Source organism: Zea mays, chromosome 5, assembly GCF_902167145.1.
Source record: "Zea mays cultivar B73 chromosome 5, Zm-B73-REFERENCE-NAM-5.0, whole genome shotgun sequence".
Taxonomy (NCBI): domain Eukaryota; kingdom Viridiplantae; phylum Streptophyta; class Magnoliopsida; order Poales; family Poaceae; genus Zea; species Zea mays.
In genome coordinates, this window is record NC_050100.1 from 47,973,945 (window position 1) to 47,989,571 (window position 15,627).

Sequence of the window (15,627 nt, forward strand, 5' to 3'; positions counted from 1 at the left end):
CGCATTTCTCGGTGAGGGGACCAGCCTTTCTTGGTTGTACTTTGTTCCGGTGGGTGCGCGCGAGCGCATCCGCCGGGTATAGCCCCCGAGGCCTCGGAGGAGTGGTTTGACTCCTCTGAGGTCTTAATGCTTTTCGCGATGCCTCGGCCGACCTTGTCGTTCCCTCATGCGGCCTGGCTGTAGCCCGGGTGCATGGTCAGGTACCGAGTTTCTGAGCTGGTTTGTTGACGCTGTCAACAGTTTGGCCATAGCCGGGTTGCGAGAGCAGCCCCCGAGCCTCTGCACGGAGCGAGAGGACGATCAAGGACTGTCTCGACTTTTATTATACGCCCCTTCGTTGCCTTTTCGCAAGGAGGAAGAGGGGGAAAGCGCCATGTTGCCCTCGGAGGGCGCCGAACAGGGTGTTTCCAATGAGTTGCTAACGGGCGATCCGAGTGGACGCTCGTGCCCCGTTCGATAAGGGTCGGCTAGTGGCCCAGAGGCACGCTCCAAAAGTACCTGCTGGTGATTTGCTGGACCCGAACCCATTCGATAGGGTCCGAAGGCTTGATGCCTCCCTCTGGTGGGATTCCGTTACAAAATCGCTCCTGCTAGTCTCGAAAATGTCCTAGGGTACCTCGGGAGCGTAGCCCGAGCCTCGGCCATGTAACAGACGTACCCAGAGTCATCCCTCACTCTGCGTGTTCTGGGGCGGCTGTCGAACCCTTCCGAGGGGCCAGCCTTCGAACCCCTGATCAGTAGTGGACGCGGAGCCCGAGCGCTCTGGGGCGACTGTCGAACCCTTCCGAGGGGCCAGCCTTCGAACCCCTGATCAGTAATGGGCTTGGAGCCCGAGTGCTCTAGGGCGGCTGTCGAACCCTTCCGAGGGGCCAGCCTTCGAACCCCTGATCAGTAGGAGGGCTCGGGGCCCGCTTCCTTCACTGAGAAGGATCCCTTTCGAAATATCCCCTTTCCCGGTCCCTGTAGCAAGAGAGAGAAAAGGGAAGAGGAAAAGGATATGAATTTAAATGGTGTGGCACACCTTTTTTGACGCAGTCATCATGGCGGAGGTGAAACGACGCCCGCTTCGCCTGCCAAAGGTGTCGCTTGCCCTGCCGAGGAGTTAATGCGACGGGACGGGCGGTTTGCGGGGCGGTCGCGTGCGAGAGTCGTTCGAGGAACGGAACACGGGCGCGTCGTCTTCATGCCGTGGGAGAAGGCTCTCCTGCCGCTTCAGGAGGGGACGCGAGCCTGCGGGCGATTCGACCGCTGCTTCCGCCCGTCTGCTGCAATTACTGCCGGTCCACTTTTGGCCATATTGACCGTCGCACCTCCTCCCGCGGCTGACTGACCCGTGATCGTTGCACTCAATTGGCACTGCTGGGTCACGCACGGGGCTGCCTCGAGTCGCGGTACTGGTTCCACAGTCGAGAAGGCGCGTCATTGGCGTAAGTGGCGGTGCGGTTTCTTGCACTTAGTAACCGACGCGCCAGTTACATGACGTGTGGGCCTGGGCCTCCATGCCGGATGCGATGAAGCCGAAGGTGTGACGGAACCTCCCAAGTAAATAGGCCCACCTACAGTTGTCCTTGTCTAACAGACATCAGACACCCTGTAGATGTTCCTAAGTCACTTGACAAGCTCGGTATCTTTCCTTACCTCACCAGGAACGTCTCACCCGTCTTGCAGATATTACAGAACATCGGAGATGCGGAAGCGAATTACATAAACTTACATTTATTTCAAAAGCAAGTTTGAGTTATTTTATTACAGACCAGAACTAAAAGTGAGTGCAGAGTAGTACAAACCAAGGGAGGCACAAACTCCTCCAGATAAGCTATAAGCAAAAGATCCTAAGTGGAGGACCGAGTCCTCCCGCACTTCAGTCTTGTTTTTCTTCTTTGGGAACCACCTTGGCACAGAAGCAGCAAAAGTCTGCTACTTCCTCACCTAAAAACAACGAAGGGATAAACCCTAAGTATGGAATTACTCAGCAAGTCTTACCCGACTAAAGAAAAGACTCTCAAGGGTATGCTGGTTATATGGGAGTCAAGGTAAGGTTTCTCAATAATCAAGGACTCTGTTTTGCAGAAATGCTTACTAAAGTGGACCCTTAAAAATCCAATTTTATTTGTCAAGTTAAGTAAAATTACCTGCACTAGAGTTCTTTCTACCCTAGTTCAATCACTGGTCCTGTACTAGCCAATTTCTCAACAAAAACCCCTTTATCTTTAGTGGAATGCTACGTGTAAGTCAGTGGCCAAGTCTCCATAACCGCGGAGGTACGGCGATCCGAATCGATTATACTCAGCTGAGGATCTCCAATCACACGACATATGTAGCACTTAACCCTTGCATATGTCAACCCGCCACCGGGGTTCTTAAGACCGGATCAGGTTCACGCAAACCGAGAGCACAGATACACTACCGTCCAGCCTCTTGCCACGGAGGGTACACGCTACTCTCGCCACCGCTCCACGCCCATTTCGTGTTATCTTATTCCGGCCTTAGTCTGCCCGAGGCAAGGCTTACCCATGACGAGGCATGTGACCAGTTAAAGGGTCCTCGGTCAGCAGGCCTACATCGACAAGGTCCTTAATCGACTCAGACGGAGACACTACACCGAGACTCTCTCTCGTGCAAGTCACCCGCCCAGTCTCAGCTTAATCTTTTTAACCCAAAACTTGGTACCTGGCAGAGGTACATCTTTTCCGATGTTGAATCCATCACGGCCATGATGGATCCACCATCAAGTTTTATTTTTGAAAACATCCCACCCACTTTTGCCACAACATCTTTTGTAAAAACAAAACCTTTTGTTTTTCTAAAGCAAGGCTAAGCATCAAAATCTTTTGTAAAACAGGTGATCAAGGAAGGTAATCAAATTCAAGGAAGGTAATGCAGGAATGGTTTTATCAAGCAACTCCTATCACCTAATGCAGCAATCAAGTGAGAAAGATTTTAAAATAGCAAGGAAGGTGGCAAATGCACCGGGGCTTGCCTTCGTTTACAGGTGATTCGGGTTCGGATCCACAGATATCGAAGTAGAAACTATTCCCGGCCTGAGATTCCGAAGGTGGTGGTGTCCTGTCTTTGGTGACTTCTACCTCTTCTTCACGTTCTAATCATAACCATACATAGGTATAAGAATGGATGCCATGGGATGCTCATGAGGATGCAAAGATAGCATAAACTTATTATTTATGTCTTGAATACAACTTTCCTTCATGGAGTTCCGGGAACTTAGGGTTTCCGGAGTCGGTAAAGGAGTTCATAGGGCAGGGGGGGTGTTTTGGGGTTTGGTGATCAAACAAGGTCCAAATCAATTCAAACTCTACCCAAGGCTTCTAAATATTATGAGGAACTCATATAAAAATTTTGAGCATTTTTGGACTTACCATATGTTTTCTAAAAATCCATAACCAATATTTTTAACCACTTTAAATACCCTAAAATTTCTTACTTCCACTAAAAATCACAAAACTATTTTTACTAAATTCTAGGGAAAATAAGGAGCCTAGAAAAATTAGTTTCACAATTTTATCATTTTTCTATAATTTTCTACATATTTCTAAAGTTCTTTTGAAAAAGAAAAGGGAAAAGGGTTGAACAGTGTTGGGCTGGTTTCAGCCCAGCGGCCCAGTCCAGAGAGGAAAGGCGCCCGCGCGCGCCCGCGCTGGCGACTTTGCACGAAGACCCTCACGGTTTTGGCTAATGGAAGTTGGGTTCGGTTACTATGCTTATGAGTCACTGACAACTTGCACCGAGGTCCAAGAAATTCTATTTCTTTACACCGGCCGGTCCCCGACGGCGTTCACGCACAGCCGAGCGCCGGCGAGCTAGCAGACCGGCCGAACGGGGCCATGACCGGCGCTCTCGAGCGGTGGACACCAAATCGGAGCTAGCCCGAGCATTTCCCCTAACCTAATTGCACGAACGACCAACTACTGAGCTCTGGCCACGGTGACCGAGAGCAATGCGGCTGGATCGTCGCGTTCCCGACGATTGGTGGCGGTCCAATTCTATTGGGTGGGTCGGTGAGCATCACAGGCGCATGAGAATGCTTAGACAAAGGAGCAGAGGGGAAGATCTGACCTGAGTTGGGCTGACCGCGGCGGAGTTGAGTTCTACGGTGGCGGAAACCGTGATTGGGGGAAACGAGCAATTCTCAGTCACTGGTGGATAATCCGGTGCAAGGTTTGGTGCAACTGATGCGTAACTATCCTACGGAGTGGCGGGGGCACTCAATTTATAGCGAGGGGAAGCGGTGGCTCTCAATTTGACCGCGATGTGTTGGCGGCCGGAGACGGGGAAGAAGCCTGGCGCGCGCAGTTACGTGGCCAACGGCGTGGCAACCTCCACGACGATGATGGGATGGCCCAAGGGAATCACGGCGGCACGGTAGAAAAGCTAGGCCACGCGGCGGAGGACCGTCGACCGGAGTTGGAGAAGAAACGCGAGCTGCGGATGCGCTGGCAAGCTTTCCGCGCGGCGGTTTCCGGTGAGGGCACGGGGTTGCCGCTTAACCTGAGTTCGCCACCTCGGTAACTTTTTGCCACGATGCCAAGGAGCTTTACCGCGACCACCGACGACCGGTCACGCCGCGGTGGCGTTCTTATCGCCGGCGGGGAGATCTTTTGGCGCTGGCGGTCTGATCGCTAACAGAGCACTGTACCATGGGATCGCCATTCAGTCCATCTGACAGCCCAAGTTGGAGCTTGATTTCCTTCGATTTTTATGTGGCACCGGAACTAGCCTTCTGCATCAAAGTTGTAGTGCCACCTACCAGCTACAAGTTTGTTATGGAAATCATTCACAAATTTGCACTGGATCTCAGTTGAATTGACTCTCAAACTTAGAGCAAAGTCACTGTTAACTTGAAATTCAGACTATTTCAGTCTGACAGTCCAACTTTAGGCATGATTATCTTCAGTTTTTCCTTAACAACAATGCCCACACCTTGAAGCAAAGTTGTTCTCCTATAGTTGAGCTTCAATTTTGATGTGGTGACCTAGGGCAAAAACCCTATAATTTGAAAGATGCAAAGCTCCAAAGTTGAGCCAATTCTCTGATTTTCAGACTTAGAATAGAACTCAAATGAGGTCCATTTTGCATTTAAGTCCAAAACTTAGGGTTTGGCTTTCAAGTCCACATATTTGTGAACCAAATGACTTAAAATACTTATTTGGCTTGGTTTTTGCACTTTGACCCAAAAGTGGGCTAATTTTGCACATAAACCCCTAGGGTTTGGTTTCAGGGTTTTCCAGGGTTCCAATTAGGGTTTCTGGTATCCCAGGGGTATAAATGTGATTCAACTTTATTCTTGGGGTCATTTTATGACTTTTACCCTAAAGCTTTTAGGTTTTCTCAACTTGGGTTAAGTTTTACCCCTTTAACCACTATTTAGGGTAAAGCTTCCTATCCAAGGTCCTATTTGCAAAACATTAAAACAATACAACTTGTTTGAAATTTTTGCCTAGTGAATGCATTCTAGGTGTATCAAACATATGCAATGCCAATGCTTATGATGCCATGCTCAAGTTTTAGTTACAGTAACACCAGGGGTGTTACATCCTTCCCCCCATAAAAGAATCTCGTCCCGAGATTAAAAATCCTAGGGTAGGTAATGGTAAAGGAAACACATCACATTTTTATTTCCTTAATTCTGATACAAGGCAGGGATAATGTGGGGGTTACTTCTTTATTACAACAGCTATACAGGCTTTACAATTTACATGAGGCTAGGAAGCCTGGGAAATTCTTATCCAAGAAGTCTTGAGTTTCCCATGTAGCCTCATCTTCAGAATGCTGGTTCCACTGTATCTTGTAGAATTTGAGAGTCTTTCTTCGGGTGATCCTATCCTTTTGATCCAGAACTCGAATAGGATGTTCCGAGTATGTTAAATCTGGTTCCAGGACAACATCAGTCACTTCAATGGTTCGATCAGGAACCCGAAGACACTTCTTCAATTGTGACACGTGGAACACATTATGCACAGCAGACAATGTTTCAGGGAGCTGAAGTCGGTATGCCACTGGTCCACATTGCTCAAGCACGGGGAATGGACCAATGTACCTGGGTGCAAGTTTCCCTTTAACCCCAAAACGCGATACGCCTTTCATTGGTGAGACCTTCAGGTAAACATAGTCTCCTTCCAGGAAATATAAGGGCCTTCGCCGTTTGTCTGCATAACTCTTCTGACGAGCTTGTGCTTTCTTCATATTATGAATAATTTTCTGAACCTTTTCCTCGGCCTCTTTCACCATATCAGGCCTAAAGAAGTACCTTTCTCCAGGTTCAGACCAATTTAGCGGAGTACGACATCGACGTCCATATAAAGCTTCAAAGGGTGCCATCTTGATACTTTCTTGATAGCTATTATTATATGAAAACTCCGCCAAAGGTAAACATTCATCCCATTTCGGTGAGAAGTCCAGGACACATGCCCGCAGCATATCTTCAAGTATTTGGTTCACTCTCTCAGTCTGTCCACTGGTTTGAGGATGATAGGCCGAACTGTGGAGTAACTTAGTACCCAAGGATTTGTGAAGTGCTTCCCAAAACTTGGCTACAAATTGAGGTCCACGATCCGACACTATGGTCTTTGGAACACCATGCAGACTAAGAATACGAGCAATGTACAACTGGGCGTAGACAGTAACCGGGGAATTTGTCTTGACTGGCAGAAAGTGAGCCATCTTTGTAAATCGATCGATTATAACCCAAATAGAGTCATACCCTTTTGTCGTCCTGGGCAGTCCCACAATAAAGTCCATACTGATATCTTCCCATTTCCATGTTGGGATTGGCAAAGATTGTAATGGACCAGCAGTTTTCATGTGTATGGCCTTGACACGTCTGCAAGTGTCACATCTAGCCACATAGCGTGCAATTTCGATCTTCATCTTTGTCCACCAGTAATGTTGCTTTAAATCTTGGTACATCTTAGTGCTTCCGGGATGAATAGAATAACGACTAAGATGTGCTTCATCAAGAATTTGCTGGCGGAGTTCTTCGTTCTTTGGCACTACTATGCGGTTTTTAAACCATATCACACCTTGATCGTCTTCTTTGAAACACTGGGCTACTCCAGCCCTTATCTTCTCTCGTATGTGCTTCATACCCAGATTATCTTTTTGAGCATCAATTATCCTTTGCAAAATGATTGACTCAAGCTTTAGCTGATTTAGAGTCCCTTGTTGGATGATCCCCAGGTTTAGCTTTTCCATTTCTTGACACAAAGTGTTCTCGGAGGTCTTCGCCATAAGACAGTGGCAGGAAATCTTACGACTCAATGCATCCGCCACCACATTGGCTTTGCCTGGGTGATAATGGATCTCCAGTTCATAGTCTTTAATAAGCTCAAGCCATCGTCTTTGCCGCATATTTAACTCTGACTGGGTGAAGATGTACTTCAAACTTTTATGATCTGTATATATGTGACAGATATTTCCCAGCAGATAGTGACGCCAAATCTTCAGGGCATGAACCACAACAGCTAGCTCCAGATCATGAGTTGGATAATGCTCCTCATGTCGGCGCAACTGCCTTGAAGCATACGCAATTACTCGGCCCTCTTGCATCAGTACACAGCCGAGCCCAAAGCCAGATGCATCACAATATACATCAAAAGGTTTAGTGATGTCCGGTTGAGCCAATACCGGAGCAGTGGTCAATAGTGTCTTCAGTTGCTCAAAGGCTTCATTACACTCAGAAGACCAATTGAACTTAATGTCATTCTTCAATAAACTTGTGATTGGCTTCACAAGCTTAGAAAAATCTGGTATGAATCTGCGATAATACCCAGCTAGTCCAAGAAAACTCCGGACTTGGTGAACAGTTGTTGGGGGTTTCCACTCCAGAATATCTTTGACCTTGCTAGGATCTACCGCAATTCCTTTAGCCGATAACACGTGCCCCAAAAATTGAATTTCTTCCAGCCAGAACGCGCACTTGCTGAACTTGGCATACAGCTGATGTTCCCTAAGGCGCGTCAATACAATCCGTAGATGCTGAGCATGGTCCTCTTCATTCTTAGAATATATCAAGATATCGTCGATGAAGACTACCACGAACTTGTCCAACTCGGGCATGAATACCGAGTTCATCAAATAAGTGAAGTGGGCAGGAGCATTTGTGAGCCCGAAAGACATTACCAGGTATTCAAACAATCCATACCGCGTACTAAACACGGTCTTCGGTATATCCTCGGGCCGAATACGGATTTGATGATAGCCCGACCTGAGATCAATTTTGGAAAATACCCTCGCCCAAGTCAGTTGATCAAATAAGATGTCGATCCTTGGAAGAGGGTACTTATTCTTGATGGTGACCTCATTCAGGGGTCGATAATCCACGCACATTCGCAGGGTTTGATCCTTCTTCTTAACAAAAATGGCGGGACAACCCCACGGGGACGAGCTTGGCCGGATGAATCCCTTATTCAGTAGATCTTGTAATTGAATTTTCAATTCCGCCAATTCATTAGGGGGCATACGGTACGATCTTCGGGAGATGGGAGCCGTACCGGGCTTTAGCTCAATTACGAATTCTACATCTCTTTCAGGGGGCAGTCCAGGCAAATCTTCCGGAAATACATCTGGAAACTCACATACTACCGGAATGTTCTTGATCTCCGGTACAATGGCTTCATATATTCTACCAGAAGCTTTGGCTGGATTGGTCGCGGGGAGAGTCAAAAGAATCTCTTCTTGATTATAGCTCAACCTGACGGTTCTGAGTTCAGTGTTGAGAATTGCCTTGTGTTGGGTTAACCAATTCATACCCAAAATTACATCTATATCTTGGCCCTTCAGAACAATCATGTTAGCAGGAAAGTTCCGTCCGGCCATTGTTACTGGCACTCCATAGGCCACTTCTTTAGTAAAAATGTGTCCCCCAGGTGAATGAATTTTAAATCCCTCCTTTGATTCATGGTATGGAATGTGATGTTTCTCCACAAATTTCTTGCTAATGAATGTATGTGAAGCACCAGAATCAAAAAGAATAATTGCTGGGTGACTGGCCACGGGAAACGTACCCATCATCACCGGCTCTCCTCCCGGTGTAGTAGCCACTTGAGTGTAATATACACGCCCCGTCTTCTTCGTACTTTTCCCCACAGCATTTCCTTTGGGCTGAGCTGATTTCCCAGATCCTTGCGGAGCATTTGATTGATTTTGCCTAGGATATGGGCAGTCTTTGATGAAGTGTCCCGACTTGCCGCAATTAAAACACCCAGTTGAAGAACTAGGCAAGGCAGGGAATCGAGTGCCTGGGGCACCCGGCTGATTGGGGGTATTGTTGGGGGCGAATAATGATAGGTTGTTTAAAAGGGAATGAGGGTGGACGAGAAAAAGTGCGATTTTGGCTTGAAGGTCGGATCACAAACCGTTGCTTCTTCGCCTGGCCCTGACTAGGCCTCTCACCACCGAATCCCTTATTCTTCCCAGAATTTGCGTATTTTGCTTCAACAGATAAGGCTGTGCTGACAGCCTTTCCATAAGTGAGATCTATACATGTGGCCATTTTCCTTTGTAGCCGATCATTCAGTCCCCGCATAAAACAGTTCTTCTTCTTTAAATCAGTATTCACCTGGTCGATGGCATACTGCGACAGGTGATTAAACTTGTTGAGATATTGGTTGACGGTATCTCCCCCTTGTTGTAACTTCATAAATTCCTCTTGTTTCATATGCAGCACTCCTTCGGGTATGTAGTGTTCACGGAAGGCTGCTTTAAACTCATCCCAGGTGACTTGATGGTTGACAGGTTGAATAGCCACAAAATTTCCCCACCAGGTACTGGCAGGACCACGTAGCTGTTGTGCTGCAAATAACGGCTTCTGCGTCTCTGAGCAACGGAGAAGACCAAACTTTTGTTCAATAACCCGAATCCACTCATCAGCTTCTAGTGGATCTTCAGCTTTGACGAATAGGGGTGGACGGGTTTCCGAGAAATCCAGATAGGTGGTCTCACGGGGGCCTTGCGGAAAACCTCTTCCTGCCTGCTGCTGGAATTGCTGCTGACCCGCCATTTCCCTAAGGAAGCGGGTATTGTCTACGGTGGCATTCACCAAGGCGGCAATCGCCTCGGCTAACGTGGGAGGAACCAGAGGTGGGTTTGGGGTAACATCCCTGCCCCCAGAAGTTCCGGCTGCGTCCTGTCCTCGAGTCCTGGTCGGCATCTGTGGCAAAGAACATTTGAAGTAAACATAATGTGCCAGAGAAAACCTTCCATTTTACATTACTATAAAAAGTAATGATACAGACTCGATATTACATAACAGGATACATTACCCATTATACAAAAGTTCAACCTATTATACAACAGTACACCCTACAATACACTACTCTACTTTTACTTCTATTACACCATTATTCCTGCTTTCCATTAGTCTTGGTGGCCTCATCGTCAGGTGTGGGAGTCCAGACATCAACCAACCTCAAAGAAGGAGGGGGCTCAAAAAGGTATAACTCCCCACCCAGCGCGCGTCCCGCAACGTGAGATGGTCCGGCTTCCGCCTCAGCAGGGTGTGTAGGCTCACTAGGGTGTAATTGTGAGTATAGTATATGGACTTCCTCATGCAACGTATTGCAGTAAACCTGCAGGTCATCGACAATCGAGCTAAGTTCTTTAATTCGGGCCTGAGCCCTTGCTTCCTTAGCACACATTAGCAAACGAGACTGTACGGCCCAGTCAAGTGCTAAGTCTCGATCAGCGAGCTGATCCTGCAGATGTCGGATGTCCCCTCTCAGTTCATTGATTCTATCTCCGTCGGCGACCCAAGCATCAGTCCTGTGTTGAAGCGCCGCTTGAAGTCGACTCACTCGGGCTTCAAGGTCTCCGATGGGGTCATTACTTCCACTGCTGCTGCTTTCATGTCGGGGAGCCAATTGATGCCGAGGCACCCCAATTGGTCCCGTAGACTTGCGTGCCGTTAGCCTGGTGCGTGGCGGCATCTTTCTAAGGGGGAAAATGTTATTAGTATGATTCTTAGCATGATGCATGTATAATTACAGAATCAACCTTAGTCGATTCAACCTTCTATACATTGCACTCTTCCTATCTGGTCTTTAAGATAGACTCTTCAGAATACTTAGGTAAGAAGAGAAAAGAGTTCTTAGGTAAGACTTTTGAAAATTCTTTTGAAGATGCCTCATAATATCTGCAAAGAAGGGCTACGCTCCGATACCAGCTATGACAGAACCTCCCAAGTAAATAGGCCCACCTACAGTTGTCCTTGTCTAACAGACATCAGACACCCAGTAGATGTTCCTAAGTCACTTGACAAGCTCGGTATCTTTCCTTACCTCACCAGGAACGTCTCACCCGTCTTGCAGATATTACAGAACATCGGAGATGCGGAAGCGAATTACATAAACTTACATTTATTTCAAAAGCAAGCTTGAGTTATTTTATTACAGACCAGAACTAAAAGTGAGTGCAGAGTAGTACAAACCAAGGGAGGCACAAACTCCTCCAGATAAGCTATAAGCAAAAGATCCTAAGTGGAGGACCGAGTCCTCCCGCACTTCAGTCTTGTTTTTCTTCTTTGGGAACCACCTTGGCACAGAAGCAGCAAAAGTCTGCTACTTCCTCACCTAAAAACAACGAAGGGATAAACCCCGAGTATGGAATTACTCAGCAAGTCTTACCCGACTAAAGAAAAGACTCTCAAGGGTATGCTGGTTATATGGGAGTCAAGGTAAGGCTTCTCAATAATCAAGGACTCTGTTTTGCAGAAATGCTTACTAAAGTGGATCCTTAAAAATCCAATTTTATTTGTCAAGTTAAGTAAAATTACCTGCACTAGAGTTCTTTCTACCCTAGTTCAATCACTGGTCCTGTACTAGCCAATTTCTCAACAAAAACCCCTTTATCTTTAGTGGAATGCTACGTGTAAGTTAGTGGCCAAGTCTCCATAACCGCGGAGGTACGGTGATCCGAATCGATTATACTCAGCTGAGGATCTCCAATCACACGACATATGTAGCACTTAACCCTTGCATATGTCAACCCGCCACCGGGGTTCTTAAGACCGGATCAGGTTCACGCAAACCGAGAGCACAGATACACCACCGTCTAGCCTCTTGCCACGGAGGGTACACGCTACTCTCGCCACCGCTCCACGCCCATTTCGTGTTATCTTATTCCGACCTTAGTCTGCCCGAGGCATGGCTTACCCATGACGAGGCATGTGACCAGTTAAAGGGTCCTCGGTCAGCAGGCCTACATCGACAAGGTCCTTAATCGACTCAGACGGAGACACTACACCGAGACTCTCTCTCGTGCAAGTCACCCGCCCGGTCTCAGCTTAATCTTTTTAACCCAAAACTTGGTACCTGGCAGAGGTACATCTTTTCCGATGTTGAATCCATCACGGCCATGATGGATCCACCATCAAGTTTTATTTTTGAAAACATCCCACCCACTTTTGCCACAACATCTTTTGTAAAAACAAAACCTTTTGTTTTTCTAAAGCAAGGCTAAGCATCAAAATCTTTTGTAAAACAGGTGATCAAGGAAGGTAATCAAATTCAAGGAAGGTAATGCAGGAATGGTTTTATCAAGCAACTCCTATCACCTAATGCAGCAATCAAGTGAGAAAGATTTTAAAATAGCAAGGAAGGTGGCAAATGCACCGGGGCTTGCCTTCGTTTACAGGTGATTCGGGTTCGGATCCACAGATATCGAAGTAGAAACTATTCCCGGCCTGAGATTCCGAAGGTGGTGGTGTCCTGTCTTTGGTGACTTCTACCTCTTCTTCACGTTCTAATCATAACCATACATAGGTATAAGAATGGATGCCATGGGATGCTCATGAGGATGCAAAGATAGCATAAACTTATTATTTATGTCTTGAATACAACTTTCCTTCACGGAGTTCTGGGAACTTAGGGTTTCCGGAGTCGGTAAAGGAGTTCATAGGGCAGGGGGGTGTTTTGGGGTTTGGTGATCAAACAAGGTCCAAATCAATTCAAACTCTACCCAAGGCTTCTAAATATTATGAGGAACTCATATAAAAATTTTGAGCATTTTTGGACTTACCATATGTTTTCTAAAAATCCATAACCAATATTTTTAACCACTTTAAATACCCTAAAATTTCTTACTTCCACTAAAAATCACAAAACTATTTTTACTAAATTCTAGGGAAAATAAGGAGCCTAGAAAAATTAGTTTCACAATTTTATCATTTTTCTATAATTTTCTACATATTTCTAAAGTTCTTTTGAAAAAGAAAAGGGAAAAGGGTTGAACAGTGTTGGGCTGGTTTCAGCCCAGCGGCCCAGTCCAGAGAGGAAAGGCGCCCGCGCGCGCCCGCGCTGGCGACTTTGCACGAAGACCCTCACGGTTTTGGCTAATGGAAGTTGGGTTCGGTTACTATGCTTATGAGTCACTGACAACTTGCACCGAGGTCCAAGAAATTCTATTTCTTTACACCGGCCGGTCCCCGACGGCGTTCACGCACAGCCGAGCGCCGGCGAGCTAGCAGACCGGCCGAACGGGGCCATGACCGGCGCTCTCGAGCGGTGGACACCAAATCGGAGCTAGCCCGAGCATTTCCCCTAACCTAATTGCACGAACGACCAACTACTGAGCTCTGGCCACGGTGACCGAGAGCATTGCGGCTGGATCGTCGCGTTCCCGACGATTGGTGGCGGTCCAATTCTATTGGGTGGGTCGGTGAGCATCACAGGCGCATGAGAATGCTTAGACAAAGGAGCAGAGGGGAAGATCTGACCTGAGTTGGGTTGACCGCGGCGGAGTTGAGTTCTACGGTGGCGGAAACCGTGATTGGGGGAAACGAGCAATTCTCAGTCACTGGTGGATAATCCGGTGCAAGGTTTGGTGCAACTGATGCGTAACTATCCTACGGAGTGGCGGGGGCACTCAATTTATAGCGAGGGGAAGCGGTGGCTCTCAATTTGACCGCGATGTGTTGGCGGCCGGAGACGGGGAAGAAGCCTGGCGCGCGCAGTTACGTGGCCAACGGCGTGGCAACCTCCCCGACGATGATGGGATGGCCCAAGGGAATCACGGCGGCACGGTAGAAAAGCTAGGCCACGCGGCGGAGGACTGTCGACCGGAGTTGGAGAAGAAACGCGAGCTGCGGATGCGCTGGCAAGCTTTCCGCGCGGCGGTTTCCGGTGAGGGCACGGGGTTGCCGCTTAACCTGAGTTCGCCACCTCGGTAACTTTTTGCCACGATGCCAAGGAGCTTTACCGCGACCACCGACGACCGGTCACGCCGCGGTGGCGTTCTTATCGCCGGCGGGGAGATCTTTTGGCGCTGGCGGTCTGATCGCTAACAGAGCACTGTACCATGGGATCGCCATTCAGTCCATCTGACAGCCCAAGTTGGAGCTTGATTTCCTTCGATTTTTATGTGGCACCAGAACTAGCCTTCTGCATCAAATTTGTAGTGCCACCTACCAGCTACAAGTTTGTTATGGAAATCATTTACAAATTTGCATTGGATCTCAGTTGAATTGACTCTCAAACTTAGAGCAAAGTCACTGTTAACTTGAAATTCAGACTATTTTAGTCTGACAGTCCAACTTTAGGCATGATTATCTTCAGTTTTTCCTTAACAACAATGCCCACACCTTTAAGCAAAGTTGTTCTCCTATAGTTGAGCTTCAATTTTGATGTGGTGACCTAGGGCAAAAACCCTATAATTTGAAAGATGCAAAGCTCCAAAGTTGAGCCAATTCTCTGATTTTCAGACTTAGAATAGAACTCAAATGAGGTCCATTTTGCATTTAAGTCCAAAACTTAGGGTTTGGCTTTCAAGTCCACATATTTGTGAACCAAATGACTTAAAATACTTATTTGGCTTGGTTTTTGCACTTTGACCCAAAAGTGGGCTAATTTTGCACATAAACCCCTAGGGTTTGGTTTCAGGGTTTTCCAGGGTTCCAATTAGGGTTTCTGGTATCCCAGGGGTATAAATGTGATTCAACTTTATTCTTGGGGTCATTTTATGACTTTTACCCTAAAGCTTTTAGGTTTTCTCAACTTGGGTTAAGTTTTACCCCTTTAACCACTATTTAGGGTAAAGCTTCCTATCCAAGGTCCTATTTGCAAAACATTAAAATAATACAACTTGTTTGAAATTTTTGCCTAGTGAATGCATTCTAGGTGTATCAAACATATGCAATGCCAATGCTTATGATGCCATACTCAAGTTTTAGTTACAGTAACACCAGGGGTGTTACAGAAGGGGTGCGCCACCGTGGTGCGGTTGCACGCCACCTGCATGGCGGTCCGCCCTTTTGACCGCTGGTTTCGGCGAGGATGGATGAGTGCTTATAACCGCGGGGCGGTTACATGCTCCGCGTGCGGCGGTTTGGCTTCTTCCGTTTCGGGTCAGCTTTCATGACGTGTGGGACCCAACCCCCGTGTCGTAGGGGGAGGACCCTGGAGCACATTGGTGAAGACTTTGCCCTTTACGCTTGAGGATGCGAGTGGGGAGAGCCACCTTTAAAAAGGGATCGATCCCCCGGGCGGTAGCCATGCCTTCGCACTCCCCTCATGCATCGCGCCCTTCCGCCTTCCGAGCCCCCGGATGGGGAGCACCTGCGTTGCCTTCGTCTTGCTGTTGTTGGAGGAGCGCGACCTCACGGGGGTCGGCGCCCTTTAG